General features: G+C 33.5%; 1 pseudogene; it reads left to right on the forward strand.

The window, feature by feature from the left end:
- The first annotated feature begins 18,461 nt into the window (after positions 1-18,461).
- On the forward strand, positions 18,462-19,255 carry LOC141498972 (complement component 1 Q subcomponent-binding protein, mitochondrial pseudogene; annotated as a pseudogene).
- Positions 19,256-20,523: the final 1,268 nt, after the last annotated feature.

Below are 20,523 nucleotides of genomic sequence, written 5' to 3' on the forward strand. Positions count from 1 at the left end.
CTCAGTGTTTGACAAAAAATTTTTGGGAAAATTGGAAAATAGTATGGCAAACACTAGGCATAGACCCACATCTCACACCCTTTACAAAAATAAGGTCAAAATGGGTTCAGGATTTAGACAGCAGAAAAAATTATTAGATCAAGAAATACTTTATCAGAACTATGGAAAGGGGAAAAATTATTAACAAACAAGAAATGGAATACATTGCAAATTGCAAATGAATGATTTTGACTGTTAAATTAAAATGTTTTGCACTAATAAAATCATTGCTGCCAAATTAAAAGGAAAGGAGAAAACTGGGAAAGTATTTTCAGAATTAGGAGTTGTGATAAAGGTCTCATTTCAAAAATATATAGAAGAATTGCATTAAATTTATGAGGTTATATGCCATTCCCCAACTGATAAATGAACAAAGGATATGAATAGACAGTTTTCAAATGAAAAATTAAAATTATATATAATCATATAAAATGCTCAAAATAATAATTGATTTGAGAAATGCAAAATAAAAAAAAAACTTTGATGTATCATCTCACACCTATCAGATTGGCTAAGATGGTACAAAGGGAAAATGATCAGTGTTGGAGAGTTTGTGTGAGAATTGGGACATGAATGCATTCTTGGCAGAGTTATGAATGGATCCAGTCATTGCGGAGAGCAATATAGAACTATACTAGGACTTCAGGCCAAGGTGGAGAGAGAAGGCAGGCACTATCCTAAGGTCTCCTGGTTTTCCCTGAGAACTAATATGAATCAAACCTCTTAACATGATTCAAATTCACAAAATCCAGAAAGAACAAAGAACAACTATAGTTATTAAAAAAAAAATCCATCCATCCCCTCTTGAAATGAATCTCAAAATGAAAACACCAAGGAATATTATGGCCAAATTCTAAAACTATCAGATAAAAGAGAAAATAATGCAAGCAACTTGAAAGATACAGTTTTGATACCAAGGAGCCAGAGTAAGGATTCCAAAGAACCTGGTTGCATCAATATTAGGGGATCAAAGGGTCTGGAATATGCTATTCCAAAGAGTAAGGGAGCTTGAAATACAACTAAGAGTTCACTATATGACAAAACTGTTCCTTATCTTCCAGGAGAAAAGATGGACAATTAAGGAAATAGGAGATATCTGACATTTCCTGATGAAAAGTCCAGAGCAAAATCAAAAATTTGGGCTTCAAATAGGAAACTCAAGAGATATATGGAAAAGGGTAAAAAGGGAAAAGAAAACAAAACTGCTATCCAATAAAATGAAACTGTCTATATCCCTACCTGGGAGAGAGATTCTCATAATTCTTTAGAATTGTAATCTATTAGAGAGAATATACTTAGAAGTAATGAACACTCATGACTTGTCTGTGACTCAGTGAGACTGGTTTCAAAACAATATATCCTTAAAAAGGCGAGGGGCAGTAAGGAAACAGGAGGATGGAGGAGATTGAATGAGTTAAATCACATTACATGAAGAGCTACAATGGACCTATTACAATATAGGGGAAGAAGGGAGGAGGGGACAACTGCCTGAATCTTACTCTCATCAGATTTGGCTCAAAGAAGGATTAACACACTCAGTTAAGTTAAGAAACTTATCTTACCTCTCAAGTATTTAAAAGGGAAAGGGGCAGGGGGAAGAAGAACTAATAGAAGGAAGGGGTAAAGGGAAAGGGGAAAGAAAGGGAATGGGGGTTGGATATAAGGGGGCAAACACTGAAGGAGATGGCTTTCAGAAGAAAGATATTGGGGAATATGGATAATATGACAAAAGCAGAAAAATACAGAGGGAAGACAGCATGGAGGGCAATGAACAGTTAATAATTATAATTTTGAATGTGAATCGGATGTACTCTCCCATAAAACATAAGCAAATAGCAGAGTGGATTAAAAAACAGAATCCTACAATATGTTGCTTATAAGAAACTCATTTGAATCAGAGAGATACATATAGAGTTAAGGGAAAAAGTTGGAGCAGAATATATTTTGCTTCAGCTGAAGTTAAAAAGGCAGGGGTAGCAATTGCTATCTTAGATAAAGCAGCTGCAAAAATAGATCTCATTAAAAGAGTAAAGAAAGGAAACTATGTCCTCCTGAAAGGCACCATAGACAATGAAACAATTTCAATACTGAATATGTATGCACCAAATGTTAAATCATAAATATTCTTAGAGGAAAAGTTGAATGAGTTACAGGAAGACAGAGAAAGGAAAACTCCACTGGTGGGAGACCTCAACCTCCCTCTCTCAGATTCAGATAAATCTAATGATAGAATAAACAAGAAAGAAGCTAAGGAGGTAAATTGATTTATAGAAAACCTAGACAAAACTTACTGCTCAGTTCATCAAGCAATAAAAATCATGTGTATTGTAAATGTTAGTTTCAGAATAAGAGAAGAAAAAGAAATTGATATAATTAGAATTGAGGAGGAAGAAACAAAACTCTCACTCTTTGCAGATGTCATGATGGTATAACTAGAGAATCATAAAAAATCATTTAATAAACCACTTAGAAACAATTAGCAACTTAGGCAAAGTCACAGGATATAAAATAAACCCACAAAAATCCTCAACATCAATAGATTACTAGCAAGATGAGAGCTAGAAAGACATTCCATTTAAAGTACCTTCAGACAATGTAAAATACTGGGGAGTCTACCTGCCAAGGCAGACTCAGAAACTCTATGAAAACAACTTTAAAGCACTTTTCATCAAATAAAATCAGATTTAAATAACTGGGCAAATATCACCTCCTCATGGATTGACCAAGCTAATATAATTACAATTCTACTTAAAGTAAACTACTTATTTAATACCTTACCAATCAAACTTCCAAAAAATTACTTTAATGAGGTAGAGAAAATTGTAAGTAAATTCATGTGGAGAAATAAAAAGTCAAGAATATCCAGGAATTTAATTTTTAAAAAAGTGTAAAGGAGGGTGACTTAGCTGTACCAGATCTGAAACATCAGTTATCAAAAATATCTGGTATTGACTATGAAACAGAGTGGTAGGACAGTGGAACAGAGTAGATGCAAAAGAATAGACAGGAAATGAATATAGTAATCTGCTGTTTGAGAAAAATAAAGAGTCCAACTTCTGGCATCAGAATTCTCACTTCAATAAAAACTGTTGGGAAAATTGGAAGTTAGTATGTCAGAAACTTGGATTAGACCAACATCTCATACCCTATATCAAGATAAGCTCAAAATGGGTGTAAGATTTAGACATAAAAGAAAATATTATAAGCAGACTAGGAGATCAAGGAGTGGTTTACCTGTCAGATCTATAGAAAAGGAAGCAGTTTATGACCAAGAAAGAGAGGGAAAAACATCAGTAAAAACAAACTAGATGATTTTGATTACAATATATTTAAAAAGCATTTGCACAAACAAAAACACTGTAATCAAAATAAGAACAAATACAGTTAATTGGAAAACAATTTTTGCAAATATTATTTGAGATGAAGGACTCATTTCTATAATATTTAGAGAACTGAGCCAAATTAAAAAAAAACCAAGACATTCCCAATTGACAAGGAGCCAAAGGATATGCAAAGGCTATTTACAGATGAGGAAATCAAAGCTATCCATAGCCATATGTAAAATTTCTCCAAATCATTAATGATTAGAGAAATGAAAATTACAGGATCTCTGAGGTGTCACCTCACATATCTCAGTTTGGCCAATATAACCTGAAAGGACAACGAGCAATTTTGGAAGGGATGTGGAGAATCTGGGACACTAACTCATTGTTGGTGGAACTGTGAACTTATCCAACCTTTCTGGAGAGCAATTTGGAATTACACCCAAAGGGCAATAAAAAAAGAGTATACCCTTCCATCCAGCAATATCTCTACTGAGTCTATAAACTGAAGAAATCATGAAAAGGGTAAAAACACCACTTGTACAAAAATTTTCAAAGCAACTCTGTTTGTGGTAATAAAGAATTAGAAATTGATCGAATGTCCATCAATTGGGGAATGGCTGAACAAATTTTGACAAATGAATGTTGGGGAGCACTGTTGTTCTATTAGAAACTAGGAGAGATGGGAATTCAGAGAAGCCTGGAAAGACTTGCATGAACTGATGCTGAGTGAGACTAGCAGAATATTGAATATTGTATGATCAAACTTAGTGGACTTGCTCATTCCATCAGTGCAATAATCAGGGACAATTTTATGCGATCTGCCGTGGAGAATGCCATCTGAATCCAGATAAAGAATTGTGGAGTTAAAGATCAAAGACTATTACCTTCATTTTTTTTAAAAGTTGTCTTATGTACTATATAATTTTTCTATCTCCAATATTTTATTTTTTTCCTCAAGGATATGATTTTTCTTTCAACACATTCACATTACCAAATTGCCTGCTCTGGGGGGTTGGCAGGAGGGAAGGAAGCATGGTGGAAAAAATTTTAAAATTCAAAACCTTATAGAAATGATATGTAGAAACTACTATTGTAAATAATTGGAAATCAAATAAAATTTTATTTAAGAATTAAGTTTGACAACAATGGATAGATATGTTTCCTAAACAAGAAATGTTTTAGATTTTCTCTATGCTTCTTATAGATTCTAGTGCTACATAGCCTACTGATAAGTTTACATCTGTTTAGCAAAGGTACACAAGAATAAATTGACGTAATTCTAGCCCTCAAATCCTATATTTGCCTAATTTGGGGAGATTGTTTAGAGCTGATTAATAGACCCATAGGTACAAGGCAGAATGAATATCTCCTAGGTTTGATATCTTATGGTATATTATAGTGGTAGCAGCCTGAGGGGGATTATCAGGTTAAGATTCTCATTATTCTTTGCCTAGAATCTCCAAAATTTGGACTATATAGTTTTGTTTTAGTAGTGAAGGTCTATATAGAGTAAAGTCTTCTATTCATAATTAGGATTCAGTTCCATTCAACAAACATTTATTGAATTTTTATTATGAGCAAAACACTGTAAGAGGTTCAGGAAATACAAATACTAAAAATATATATATATATATATATATATATATATATATATATATATATATATATATATAAATCTACCCTTATCCCTAGGGGTTTTCTACTGGATTCCTTTATCTTTCTCCATGAACTTATATAAGCTCTTGTGAACGTTCCTCTGATTTGTCTTTTCCACAATCCTCCCTTTTCAGTCTTTTTTAAATTTTTGATAAAGTCACTGAAGAATTAGATTGGTTCCCACTTTTGGGAACCATCTATCATGGGAACCAAACATTAAAATTTTGTTTTTCTTGTTGTTGGTTCAAGCAGTCCCATTTCCAATACCTATATATCCATCTTATTAGTCCACTGATGGAATGTTTTTACTTCGTCAGAAGATTTGGATTCATTCGTCATAGATAAAGATTCATGCCATTTTATAACCATAATAGGATCATTTATTTTCCTTCTCTATCTCCTCTGTATTATATATTTTTTCCATTTCAAGAGTTCTTATTCTGACCTCCTCACCTAACAATTGCTGTCTTCCTGGTTTCCTTTTTGAAAACAATGAGTAATTATTGAAGTGTAATTACTGTTATAATAAAATAATAAAAATAATAGTCTAGTTATGAATGCTTTATTCTATTCTCCATCCATTACCCAAGATGGAAAATAAGAAACATTCCTTAAATTCTTTCTCTTCTAATAGAAAAATCAGTTTCCATTTCTAGTACACATAATCACTAAATACTTCAGACAAAATGGCATATATAGCACATCGTTTAGCAGGTCACTATAACAGATAAAATAACCTACAATTTCTCTCTTTTAAAATCTCCACAATAAATATTTTTGGAAATTGTCTGCACTATTTCTAAAACTCTGAGTGGTGGTGGGGACTAAAAAGTGCTGCTTTTTTATGTATTTAGGCCCCTCCTCATCTGCTAATCTGACTCTCTGCTAGTAATTAACCAGCTATCAATAACTACTCTAGTTCTCACTCACATACAAAATATAAATGATGGAATCTCTAACTTTAACACATGACAAATCCATACAATGACCAGTAATAGTTGGATGGCTTGCATCTACTTCTTATTATGCCTGGATCTAGAAATGAAGATGTGTTTACATTTCAAAAGGATTATATTTCATTCCATGGAACCAAGTCTAGCAATATTTTCCTCACAACTTCCACCAATAATAAAAATCTAGGGCTATATGACCAATGCATACGTTTCTGAATTGAACAATTAAAAGTATCAATAAATGTTTATGCAAAATCCTCTTGTGAATTTTCTAATTCTTTTATATTGTTACTGATATTCATTAGTGATACTCCATTATAACAAATAAACAGACATAAAGTTCATGTTGCATCTTATTAGTCAGGATTTTCTGCTCATATTGATACGGAATTGTTAGATATTAATGAAGAGATTCCAGTTAGCACCTTTAAAGCAGTTACTTATTTGAAAGAAATCTAAATCCAGTATTTGTACATTCTTTAAAACATGCAAAAGCAATGGAATGATAGGTAAAAAATGATTTATTCTTTTGAATATCAAGAATATCTTTTAAAACATAGAATATCTTTTTAAAAGTAATTCACCATAGGAATGATTTGATCTAAATTCAAATGTAATATGACTATATATCCATACCTACAGAAACATGGAGGTGTAACAATAATACACCAAAGTAAATACCACAAAAATTTCTCCGCCTTTGAAACATAACTGCTGTCATAATGACCATCTGCTGGCTCTAAGTTTCAGACATTCTCTGACCTCTGACATTTATGACAAATTACGTACCAAAGTGCTAGAGGCGGCTTGTTAAAATGAAGCCCGAGGCCCCTAAGTTCTCAACCCCTCTTGTCTTTAAAAGCATGGGTTAAATGGCAGCAAGCAGCAGCCTGGACAGAAAACAGACATGGCAACAGCTAAAAGGAAATGAAATCCTAATCCTCTAACCCTTTGACTTCTAGAGCTTGCTGCATAGCAATGTGCTTTCAACCATTAAACCACCTTAACCTTCTGAAGAATCAAATCAGTTCAAATTGACTGAAAATTTGCACATCATCACACAAGGTTTGATTGATTCCTATTTGAAAATTGTATGGATGCCAACTAATACTTTTAAACAACAAAATATGTTTCACAGTCACCTTTGGTACAGAGTGAAATTTGTGTTATATAAAAGAAATATGAAAAAAAAACTTTTCAAAGCTATAAAGTTAGCCTAGCTATGAAGCAGAAAGTACTCCAAATTTACTAAAAGCTAGGAAGAATGTAAAGCATGTCCTAATAAATTTTAAAGAGCAAATGTTTAGTTGAATAAATTGCTAGTCCTGTAATTCATATTGATTTCATCTGTATGGGGCTAAAACAAACTATTTGTTTTTTTATTGTATAATTGACAGACATTTTCTTTTTTGTGTTTTACTTTTTGTGTGTTTGCTTTGATTTGTTTTGTAGCAATTAACCAGGATTGGGGAGATGCAGAAAGGCACTTTGGCCTCTGGTTTTGGAATCAGCAAGATTAAACTTTCAGTTCTACTTCAGAAACACACTTTCTCATTACCTCTACTCAAATCTATTGTGCTATTCTATAAGGTTGAATATGTGCTGATCTGTGTTACTACAAGAAGTTTTCTCACCTGGACTTGCTATACCAATAGTCACAGGTTGGAAAAAAGTAAGAAGAATAATAACTGTAGTAGGTCAACAAGAAACTTATATGCCAGGGATTTTTCTAAGTAGTAGAACAACAAAGGCAAAAACGAGAATGAAAAAGACAGTGGAATAAGGGAAAGAACCCTCAGTTGTGAATTTGCTTGTCTAATTTAGTGACATTTGAATCTCTTCCTTCTATTGATTGTACATAGTTGTCTGCATGTTATATTATCCAATAGATTCCGAATTTCTTGAAAACATGGACTGTCTTTAATGTTTCCTTGTATCCCCAGTGATAAAGTACCTGGTACAGGATAAATACTTAACACCAAATGGAAACTGATTTTTCTATTAGAAAAGAAAGAATATAAGGGATGTTTCTTTATTTTCTATCTTGGGTAATGGATGGAGGAATAGAATAAAGCATTCATAACTAGACTATTATTTTTATTATTTTATTATAACTAATTATTCTACAATAATTACTCATTGTTTTCAAAAAGGAAACCAGGAAGACAGCAATTGTTAGGTGAGGAGGTCAGAATAAGAACTCTTGAAAAGGAAAAAAATACATAATACAGAGGAGAGAGAGAAGGAAAATAAATGATGCTATTATGGTTATAACATGGCATGAATCTTTATCTATGACGAATGAATCCAAATTTCTGAAGAAGTAAAAACATTCCATCAGTGGAATAATAAGATGGATATATAGGTATTGGAAATGGGATTGCTTGAACCAACAAGAAGAAAAACAAAATTTAGAATTCAACTGATTCAACACTTTTATTGGTAAGGCAACTGAGGTTGATAATAATAATAAAAATAAAAAAGTATTTATTAATAGAAAGATTTGAATTTAAGAATATTCTGAAGGACTATTTATTGGTTAACACAATGCCTTATTGTTTTATCCAAATGACAAAGTAAATAGAGATAAGAGGATGAAAGATTCTACTCAAATATGAAATTGAATATGAAAAGATATATATAAAATAAGTAAAATTGAAACAAAATTATTATAAATTTGCATCAATTTATATACCTTCATAACTAAATTTTATCTTAAAATCATATGCTTAATACATATGAACTGAAAGGCAATGGAGTAATAAGAACAGTTGTTGCAGGAGTTGATAAGTTTGTGAGCAAAACCAACAGCAACTAACTCAGTCCTGTGTGAAATGACAATGTAAGCATGAGATACTGTAGTATTTAGACATTTCCCAAATCAATACAACATATAGAAATATACAATGTAAATGTTACTTCAAATGCCTTTCTTCGAAAGGACGTGGTTTCAACTACTGGAAAATCTTTGTTGATTATATAAATTGATAATTAGATAATAGCAGAAATAACAATTAAGCAGAAGAAATCATGATATTTAGCAAGTGCATTGGGAAAATTGCATTTTTTAAAACAATTTTAAAACATGGAGACCCTAAAAATAATTCCTAAGGGAATTTGGACTCTCCCATACCCCAGTTTTCATTTGTATTTTCTAGACTGATTTATGCAGACCAAGCTGTGTGGTCCCTGTGACAGAAAATAGGGAGCAAACAAAAGGATACTAAGGAACACTGAGACATTTACTAAAACGAGACATACATTAAGAATTTCAGGGTGGCACATCTCAAACTACCCTATAAAAGTATATTACTCACAAGACTTTAGAAATACTGAGCAGAAGCCATCACTCCATCCTTAATTGGAAACTTTCCTATGCCAATCAGACATACTCACTGTACTAAAAGCAAAAAGAAGAGCCTTCTGTAAGAGGAGGGAACCTGTCAGCATTTTCAAAATGCACTGCCTTGTTCTTGATTCTCGTTAGAGTTTTGAGGACTGATTCATATCAAACACTAATGTCCCCAAGTAAAAGGCATTGAATAAAGGAAATCTTTTCACAATGAACCTAAAAGAACTAGAGAGAAAATTGTCTTGTTCGGTCTATGAATAGAATTGTTTGCTAGTATGTTGACCCTGGACAAGTCATTCAAATTCCCTGCCTTATTTTCCTCATCAGTAAAATTAAGGGTTTGAAAGAAAATCTTTAAGCTCTTTTTTAGTTCCGAAATTCCATGAATTTATATTTCTCATGATATTATTCTAAACTTATACCTTCCTTTATTCATCTGGTAATCGTTTATCAAACTTCACATCTCCTCAATTGCAGGACACACAGCCTACCCTCAATACCAGGTATCTCTTGCCTTCATTCAGTGATAACAGATACCCAAGTCTCAGCAGCTTGACTAAATCTAGACAAGACCCCATATTTCCAATTCTCTTCCAGCTTCCCTTTCCAACTTCATCAAATTTGGCCTTTCCCTTTGAATTCTGCTAATTCTTTTTTTTTAGGTTTTTGCGAGGCAAATGGGGGTAAAGTGGCTTGCCCAAGGCCACACAGCTAGGTAATTATTAAATGTTTGAGACCGGATTTGTACCCAGGTACTCCTGACTCCAGGTCCAGTGCTTTATCCATTGTGCCACCTAGCTGCCCCTGAATTCTGCTAATTCTAAGAGAGTATTGACTAATTTAAGTTAAAGGTTAATGCCTAATAATGGTTCAGTTGTGGAATGGAAGAATTTTAAAACTGTATTAGAGATTGGCAAGTCCAAATCTCTTATGTTACATATACGAAAACTGAAACCCAGAGAAATGGAATGAGTTAGCACAAGGTCATACAGCTTGTGGCAGAGTAACAGTGAGGACTCCAATTTTCTGACTCAGTCTAGATTTATTTCCACTTAGTAATTCTTACAATTCCAATAAAATATTCTTCCAGATAGAATTTACACTTTATTGAATCTAACTCAAAGAAAAGGTATGAGTAATGTGGTAATCTTCCCTAGTTTTGCTTCTAGGTGAATGAGGTGGTTTGCGGCACATCAGTTATAGTTTACGTATATATTGGTTAATCCAATTAGATTTTTGGCCAAAGTTCCTGTACAACAAGACAACTACGTTCTCCATATTCTGTGACATTTCAGTAATTTCTAAGTGCAACATTTTAAAAATATTTATGTTTACTTATGGCCAAAAGAATAAGAAGTTTGCAATCTAAATATACTAAAAACAGCTGCATATCTGTAGCCTTTACTAAACCAGGCTGCCCACAATTAATAATCATGGCCCCATACTCTTAATTCCCCTATTAAAATTCATTATCACTTTATTTTTGTTTTGCATTGTTTTGCAATCGATAGCCTGACCAATCTGAGTATTTACTGATAGTTATAAACCAGATTCTTGTCCACCATACCTGTTTCCATAGCATATATCTTCTTGCCTTTCCCACAAATGTACCTTAGAGGATTCCAAACCTTGACCATTAATTATTTGTTCCATATACCTATTTATTATTTTTCTTATATGAATCTATTTTTTTATTTTTTTTCACTCACCTGGATAAACACTATGGCTATTATTTTTCATCATAAAGGTGGAAGAGAAGTCATTTAACCTCTATAAGTTTCAGCTTTTTCACTTATAAAATGAGGGAGATTGGCCTACATGATCTCTAAAAACCTTTGCAGCCTTAATCAATCTAGGAGTCATGATGAATTGAGATAGTTTAGAGAGCAACAATTTTAGACAGATACAGATGTGTTAGTGGTCTAAAAAGGGATGAAGTTGGATGGGGAGAAAGGTTGTTAAAAACTATTATGCTCTTTAAGGACAAGTTTATCCACAGAAATAATTTCATCCTTTGATTCCTTTTCTTTAGGGCCAAAACTTAATTTGCAAAGTCATCTGTATTATTTTCTTACTATGAATGGTATTCTGAAAAAAATACTAAAATGTTTAAAAATAGCTTGTGATTTCATAATCAGAAAGAACTTGACTTGGTGTCACTTAATTAGAATTAAATTAATTAAATTTATTTCTCTTTTTTGCTCTGTTTATTCCTTTTTATTTAAGTAAACATCTAAGTTCAGATATCTCCAGTCACAAATAATTGAGAAATTGGATAAGTTTCAAATATTTTTTTAAAGGAAGTCATTTATTTAATATAGAAAAAATACTAGCAATTCGGTAGTAAAATCTTTGCAAAAAGAATGAAAATACATATTTTGGAGTAAGAGTTAAATAAATAAAACCATTTTTTTTGGTGCTTTCTGTATTTTAACTATTTGTATTCCTGTTAATTCAGTGTTGGTTTTATTATTATTATCATTATTATTATTATTATTATTATTATTATTATTTAAGGCAATGAGGTTAAGTGACTTGCTGGGTCAATGTTTATAAGAAATTTTCTTAATTTCATTGCATTAGTCATAGCTTATGCTATATTAGTTAATTATTCTGACTTTTTTACCACTTTGACAATTATTAAATTTGAGGTAAAGTCAAAGAAGTCTATTTAAAATCATTTGTTATATCTGTTATATTTGATGTTTTGCCAGCTTTTAAATATTTATTCTGTTTTATATCTAATATGCATCCAGATTTACACAAAAGCATTATAGAGGATTATTTTTACAAAGGAAATCATGCTGATTCCTTTTAGAAACAAGCTGGAGTGTATTAAAATGATATAATTTACAAAGAATTGAGTTATAAGTAATCAAGAATATATTTGTATGTAAAATGAAGTATAATGGTAATATTAAGACTATATTGAACTTTCAAAAAATTTCAGATTATAGAACTATGATTTGTATTATTTTGAGTGGTTGCTTTATTAGTTCACAGGAGAGGACAGTTCAAAATATTGCTATCAATCACTTTCATCCCTTTCTTCTGATCTCAAATCATTTTATAAAATATTACCTTGTAAATATTCCTAATAGCAGTAAAAGTAAGATTTAATGCATAATGAAGTTTTGTAAATGAGGAAAATTAGAAGGGAAAATTTTTTTGCTCAGGGTCATACAATAAGTGGCTGGTAGAATCTGAATACATGAGCCCAGGGTTCTCTCAATGTCCTGATCCAGTTTCCTTGACTTTTTTAGGCTTCATTCCCCCCACCCCCAGAGAAGGCAGTATGATAGTCTTTGTATTGTTTCCATGCTATACAATGATGAAAATTTAATGTGTGAGAGAGAAATCATATCCCTAAGGAAAAAGTGAAATATAAGAGATAGCAAAATTATATAACTTTTTTTTAAATTAAAGGTAATAGTCCTTGGTCTTTGTTTAAACTCCACAGTCCTTTCTTTGGATACGGATGGTATTCTCTATTGTAGATACCCTAAAATCGTCCCTGATTCTTGCACTGATGAAGTGAGCAAGTACATTAAGATTGATCATCACCCTCATGTTGTTGTTAGGGTGTAAAACGTTGTTCTAATTCTGCTCATTGCACTCAGTGTCACTTCATGCAAATCCTTCCAGGTTTCTCTGAATTCCCATCCCTCCTGTTTTCCACTAGAACAATAATGTTCCATAACTTCCATATGCCACATTTTGTTCAGCCATTGACCAATTGATGGACATTCACTCAATTTCCACTTCTTTGCCACCCAAAACATAGCTGCTATAAATATTTTTGTAAAAGTGATGTTTTTACCCTTTTTCATGATCTCTTTAGGGTACAGACCAAGTAGTGGTAATGCTAGATCAAAGGGTATGCACATTTTTATTGCCCTTTGGGCATAATTCCAAATTGTCTCCAGACAGTTTGGACTAGTTCACAGCTCCACCAACAACACATATAAGTGTCCCAAATTTACCACATCCCTTCCAACATTGATCATTGCCTTTTCTGGTCATATTGGTCAGTCTGAGAGGTGTGAGGTGTTACCTCAGAGATGCTTTAATTTGCACTTCTCTAATCAGTAATTATTTGGAACAATTTTTCATATGACTATGCATTGCTTTGATTTCCTCATCTGTAAATTGCCTTTGCGTATCCTTTGACCATTTGTCAATTGCGGAATGATTTTTTAAAATAAATTTGACTCAGTTCTCTTCCTTGATTTCTAAGTATATTAAGGAACAAAACCATTCTCCCATTCAAATATATCTTCTATCTAAGAACAAATTTTGAAGTTAGTACCCTTTTTTATAAAACTGTCAAAGCTCCCCCAAACACAAGCCCCCCCCCCTTTTTAGCTTGTGGAATACAGATTTCTAGAGGGCAAATACTATTCAAAAATGTTGTTTGATAAGTACTTTTTGATGTTGGGCAACTTTGAAAAGATAAGATTAGAGTATGATCTGATCTATGTTAATTAGGCACTAAGCAAATATCTGTATTGACTACATTATAGTTTTTTCAAAGATAGGTTTGGGAAAAGGGCAGAAGAGTCATTTTCTTTTCCTTCTCTCTCTCTCTCTCTCTCTCTCTCTCTCTCTCTCAGGAATTAATCAGACAAGTGTTACAATGAGGTCTGTAGACTGGGTAAATAATTGTAAAGGGAAAAAAGGGTATTCTGGAAAAGCAGACTAGAGAAATACATGCCTCCAAAAATATTTGGGGAGACATAAAAGATCTTGTTGGATCCCATACTTCTGAAGAATGAAAGGTACTCTCCAAAAACACAGAATTTTTCCTATTTTACTATATGACTCTAAGTAATTCACTGATAAAATTCTCCAATAAAGGAACAATAAAAAATGAGACAAAGTAGGGTCAAAGTATTAATAAAGTACTTATAAAGTCACATCTCCAAGCTTTCCCAGAAACTATATAAAAGTTATAGGAAAAGCTAGATGGTACAATGGATAGAGTAGCAGCCTTGGAGATAGTTGAGATCAAATTTGACTGAGACATTTAATTATTACTTAGCTGTATGACCTTGGGCAAGTCACTTAACCCCATTGCCTTGCAAAAACAAAATACAAAATATAACAAAAACTTTTTTTTAAAAAAAACTCATCCCCTTTATAAATTGGGGAAATATTAATTGTTTATGGATTGGCAGGTTCAATATAATAAAAATGACCTTTATCAAAACCAATTTATGTATTCAATGCCATCCCAATTAAATTACCAAAAGTTTTTTACTGAATAAGAAAAAGTAATAAAAAAATTCAATTATGAAGAGAAAAGTCAAGAATATCAAAGGAAGTAAAATTCTAAAAAATTGTAAAGGAAGATTAAATAGCACCAGATCTTAAACTATATCATTAGCTTACATTATTACCAAAAGTTTCTGCTTTTGACTAAGAAATAGAAAGGTAAATCAATGGAATAGATAGACACACAATATATATGAGCAAATGAGCCTAATAATTTTCTATTGATAAGTATAATCACAAGACTTCAGTATTTGAAAAAATTTGTTGGGAATACTGGAAAGATATTTGGCAGAAACTCTGTATGGACCAATAAGTCACTCCATTTACCAATGTAAGGTCAAAATGAACATGATTTGGATATAAGGAGATAATTTAGAAGAAAATAGATGATACAGAGCATATTATTTATCAGACATGACTGATTTTATTAAATTTATTTTATTAAAATAAATTTATTTATTTATTAAAAATAAATTTATTTATTAAAAATAAAAACATGAAGGGTGGCTAGGTGGTACAGTGGATAGAGCACTGGCCCTGGAGTCAGGAATACCTGAGTTCAAATCTGGCCTCAGACACTTAATAATTACCTATCTGTATGGCCTTGGGCAAGTCACTACTCCATTGCCTTGCAAAAAAAGTGGAAAAAAAATTTATTATTGGTGGAAATGTGAACTGATCCAACCATTTTAGAGATCAATCTGAAATTATAACCAAGAGTTATCAAATTACCCATATCCTTTGACTCATAAATAACATCACTTGGTCTGTTATCAAACATGTTTAGAGTAAAAGTAAAAGAACCTATATATCCTAAAATGTTTAAAGCAAAAAATTAGAAATTGCAGGCATGTCCATCAATTGAGTAATGACTGAGCAAGTTTGATTGTAATGGAATAATACTGTTATGAGAAAGATGAACTCAATGATTTTAGGGAAAAAATGATGAGGTACATGAAATAAGGAAGAATGAGATGAGTGAACTGAGAGAATATTGTTTACAGTAAAAGCAATATGATTTGAAAAAAATATTTTATTTATTTGCTTTTCCAACCACATGCAACAGTAGTTTTTAACCTATCATTGCTTTGGCAAGACTTTCAGTTTTACAATATTTTTCTCCCTCCCTTCATACCCTCCTCCCCCCACTCAAAGAAACAATCTGCTATAGGTTCAATATTTATAACCAAACTTAGCATAGATTGATATAGAATATGTTGTAGGAGAAGAATCAGTCTAAAACAGAAGAAAGAAAATATTAGAGAGAAAAAATAATGACATAATGCATAAGACAACTTTTGAAAATTGAAAATAATAAGTACTGGTTTTTATTTAAACTCCTCAATTCCTTCTCTAAATAAGGATGGTATTTTCTATCCATAAGTCTTTTAAAATTGTCTTTTATTTTTGTACTGCTGCAATGAACAAGTTCAACATGATTAATCATGACCCCATATTTTTGTTAATGCGCATAAGGTTTTTCTGGTTCTGCTCATTTCACTCAGCATCAATTCTGCGTCTTTCCAGGCTTTTCTGAAATCACATTCTTCATGATTTCTTTCTTTCTTTCTTTCTTTTTTTTTTGGTTTTTGCAAGGCAATGGGGTTAAGTGACTTGCCCAAGGTCACACAGCTAGACAATTATTAAGTGTCTGATGCTTTGAACTCAGGTACTCAGGTACTCCTGCCTCATGGTGCTCTCTCCACTGAGCCACCTAGCCTCCCCTTTCATGATTTCTTATGTAATAATATTCTATCACACATACACACACATGTACCACAATTTGTTTAACCGTCCCCCAATTGATGAGTATCCCCTCAAATCTCAATTCTTTGCCTCTATAAAAAAGAGCTGATAAAAATATTTTTGTATGTGTCAGATTTTTACCCTTTTTCATGATCTCTTCAAGATATAGATCCTATAGTGATATTGTTGGATCAAAGTGTATGTATATATTTATTGCCCTTTGGTAATAATTCCAAATTGTGCTCCAGAAAAGTTGTATCAGTTCAAAACTCCACCAATAAAGCAATAGTGTCACTGTTTTTTCCCATCCCCTCTAACATTGATAAATTTTCTAGTCATATTGGTCAATCTTAGAAGTATAAGGTGGTACCTCAGAGATGGTTTATTTATTTTTGTTTATTTAGATTATATTATTACAATAATCTTGTTGTGAGAGTAAACATAAACACCCCCCCCCCCCAAGGATGAGAAACCTCAAGAATAGTATAAGGGGAAAAAATGTACTTCTTCTGTATTCAGATTCCAGTGGCTCTGTCTCTGGGATGAGTTGCCTTCTTTATCATAGGTCCATAAAAGAATTTACTTCAATATTTTTCCCACAGTTGCTATCACTAGCTGCATTTCCCTTCACTATATTCCTTACCACTCTTATGTATTATATTCTTTCTCTCCTTTGACCCTGAACCTGTTCAAAAGTGTTGTACCTGAGTCCCCCACTCTTCTATGACCTATTCCCCCACCTTCCCTCCCCCATTCCCCCTTATCACATCCCTTTCTTCTCATTTTTCTCTAGAATAAGATAGATTTCTATACCCTATTAAGTATGTATATTATTTCCTCTATGAGGTATTTCTGAGGAGAATGAAGGCTCACTCATTCCTCCTTGCCTTCCCCTGTTCCACTCCACTGAAAAAACTTTTTCTTGACTCTTTTGAGAAATATTGCAGCCCCTTCTTCCTCTCCTTTCTCTTCCCTCCAGTACTTTCCTTTATCACCCACTGATGTGAACTTTTTACTATATTATACTATAATATTCAGGTCCTTCCTATGACTTGCCTATGTATGCTCCTTCCAACTGCTCTTATGAATGAGAAAGTTCATATGAGTTATCAGTATCTTCTTCCTAGGCAGGAATACAAACAGGTCATCATTAAGTTCCTCATGGTTAGTCCTTCTAGTTCACCCCCTCTGTGTTTCATCTGAGTCATGTACTTGGAGATTAGAACTTCTCTTCAGCTCTGGTTGCTTCAATGGGAAAGTTTTAAAGTTCCCTGTTTCATTGAATGTCCATTTTTTCCCCTGAAAGAGGATGTTCAGCTTTGTGGGGCAGTTGATTTTAGTTTGAAACCCAAGCTCTTTTATCTTTGAGAATATCATATTCCAAACCCTATAAGCCCTCAATGTAGATGCTACCTGGTCCTGTGTAATCCTGATTCTAGAGGTACAGTAGTTGAATTGTGTTTCTGGTAGCTTTTAGTATTTTCTCTTTGACTTAGGAGTTTTGGGATTTGGCTATTATATTCCTGGTAGTTTTTCTCTTTGGGATCTCTTTCAGGAGGCGATTAATGAATTCTCTTAACTTCTATTTTTCCACAGAAATATTTTAATTTGAATTTCTCTAATCAATAATGATTTAAAGTAATTTTCCAAATTACTATAGGAAGCTTTGATTATTTTTTGTGTGAGATTGCCTTTCCATATCCTTTGACCATTTGTTAATTGGGGAATGAGGTGTTTTTTTTTTCCTACATAATTTTATTTTTTTAGGTTTTTGCAAGGCAAATGGGAATAAGTGGCTTGCCCAAGGCCACACAGCTAGGTAATTATTGTCTGAGACAGGATTTGAACCCAGGTACTCCTGACTCCAAGGCCGGTGCTTTATCCACTATGCCACTACGCCACCCCCTTCCCAAATAAATTTGACTCAATTCTCTATATACTATTGAATTGGGTCCTTTGACAGAAACACCAGTTGTAATAATTGTTTCCCAACCTACTCCATTGCTTTAATAATATTGCTTTAAGAATGACTTTGAGAGCACAAGTTATTTTTTCTATTATAAATGCTAGTGTCGGCCGCCCTTCTGCCCCCCGTCCCCCGCGCGTGTCTCGGTCATGGTCCTGCTGCCGCTGCTGCTGCGCCCCAGGCCCGGGCCCTGCACCCCACCATCCTCCCGACACGCGTGCCTTCGGAGCCCCTCCTGGGAGAAGTGGCCGGCAGGGCCGGGCCCCGCGCGTCCGTGCCTGCTGCAGCCGCCCCGGAGCGCGCCCGGGCTCTGTTCGTGCACTTGCAGGGGGGCCTCCAGGTCTTTGCTGAATTTCTGACAGATGAAATTAAAGAGGAGAGGAAAATCCAGAAACACAAATCTCTCCCCAAGATGTCCGCAGATTGGGAACTGGATGTGCAAGGAACAGAAGCCAAGCTAATCCGAGACTATCTGGGGAGAGGATCACAGTCACATTCAATATCAACAACAGTATCCCGCCGACCTTTGATGATGAGCCACCAGAGGGACAGAAAACCCAAGAACAGCAAGAGCCTCAACTTACGTCAACCCCAAACTTTTGTGGTGGAAGTTGTGAAGGACAATACCAAGAAGGCCCTTGTCTTGGACTGCCACTATCCAGAGGATGAGGTTGGACAGGAAGAAGAGGATAAGAGTGACATTTTCTCCATCTGGGAAGTGAGTTTTCAACCCACCAGTGAATCTGAATGGAAGTGTACCAACTACACATTGAACACAGATTCCTTGGACTGGTCCCTGTACGACCACCTGATGGACGTCCCGGCTGACCGAGGGGTGGAAAACACATTTGCAGATGAACTCATTGAGCTCAGCACAGCCCTCCAACACCAGGAATACATCAACTTCCTGGAAGACCTGAAAGGCTTTGTCAAATGTCTGTAGGGAGGCTGAGGCAGAAAGACCACGTGGACCTAGAACATCTAGAAGCTGTCATGGGAAAGTCAGCTAAAATACTGGCAGACAAAAGTATCAATTATATTCCTAACCCACTTTTATTTACTTGCTCTCCTAGTGTTTTTGTACACCACCACAGAATGATGAAAATAAAACTGCTTGGACCCTTCCAAACAAACAAACAAACAAATAAATAAACAAACAAACAAATAAATGAATAAACAAACAAATAAATAAATGGATGCTAGTGTCCTTCATTACTATTAAACTTACTAAGGTCGTAGCTAATGAACGGCCTTGTAGTTAATTATTTTGACCAAAAAAATATTTTTACTTTTATATTTATTCTGCTTATATTTATTTTAAATATTTTATTTTGAACTTAATACAAAAATAAATGGATATTTCAATATGTAGAAAATATAAAAATTACATGTGAAACAGTGAACATATACAAATAAATATTAGAAATAATTGCATACACACTTAACCTGCTTGCTTGTCTCTAAAGATAAAAATGAACACACACGCGTGCGCACACACACACACACACACACACACACACACACAAACACACACACACATATTTCAAAGTGGTCCTGTTTATCTGTCTTTCACTAGCAATCCAATCCTGCTGTTCTCCTCTTGTCTTCCATGCTCTCCATTTAAAAATAAAAAAGATTTATTAAGTGCTCTATGCCAAGCACTGTGTAAGAGACTAGGAATAAAGATTAAAAATAAAATAGCCACTTATTTTGAAGGAGTTAGTATTGCATTTACAGTGATATCAATAATGTATACAAAATCTCTTGTCTCTTATTTTCAAGAATAATACCTTTTTTTTCTTATTGACTAGTCTATCACTAACTCTCTTGTCTGGTTCATTTAATGCTATAAAGAATTAATGAAGGAAAAAAGCATAATAATTTTTCCCAATGAGCATAAAATAATACAGATGATAATGATGATAATAATAGTAATCATAATAATAAACAATTAATTTTCACATTAGCCATCTCCAAAAATGAATGTCTCTTTCTGCATTCCAATCCTCCAGTTTCCAACAATATTAATTTTAATATTCATCTCCATCAGGAGAGAAAGAAAACCATGCTTCAACATTGAAACTATAGAATTATGATTAATCATGACACTGAAAAGGATGCTTAAGGCTTTAAATTTGATTTTTTTCCCTTAACAATTCTATCATGGTACAAAATGTCCTCCTTGTTGTACTTATTTCATTGTGCATCAGA

Source organism: Macrotis lagotis, chromosome X (genome assembly GCF_037893015.1).
Source record: "Macrotis lagotis isolate mMagLag1 chromosome X, bilby.v1.9.chrom.fasta, whole genome shotgun sequence".
NCBI lineage: Eukaryota > Metazoa > Chordata > Mammalia > Peramelemorphia > Peramelidae > Macrotis > Macrotis lagotis.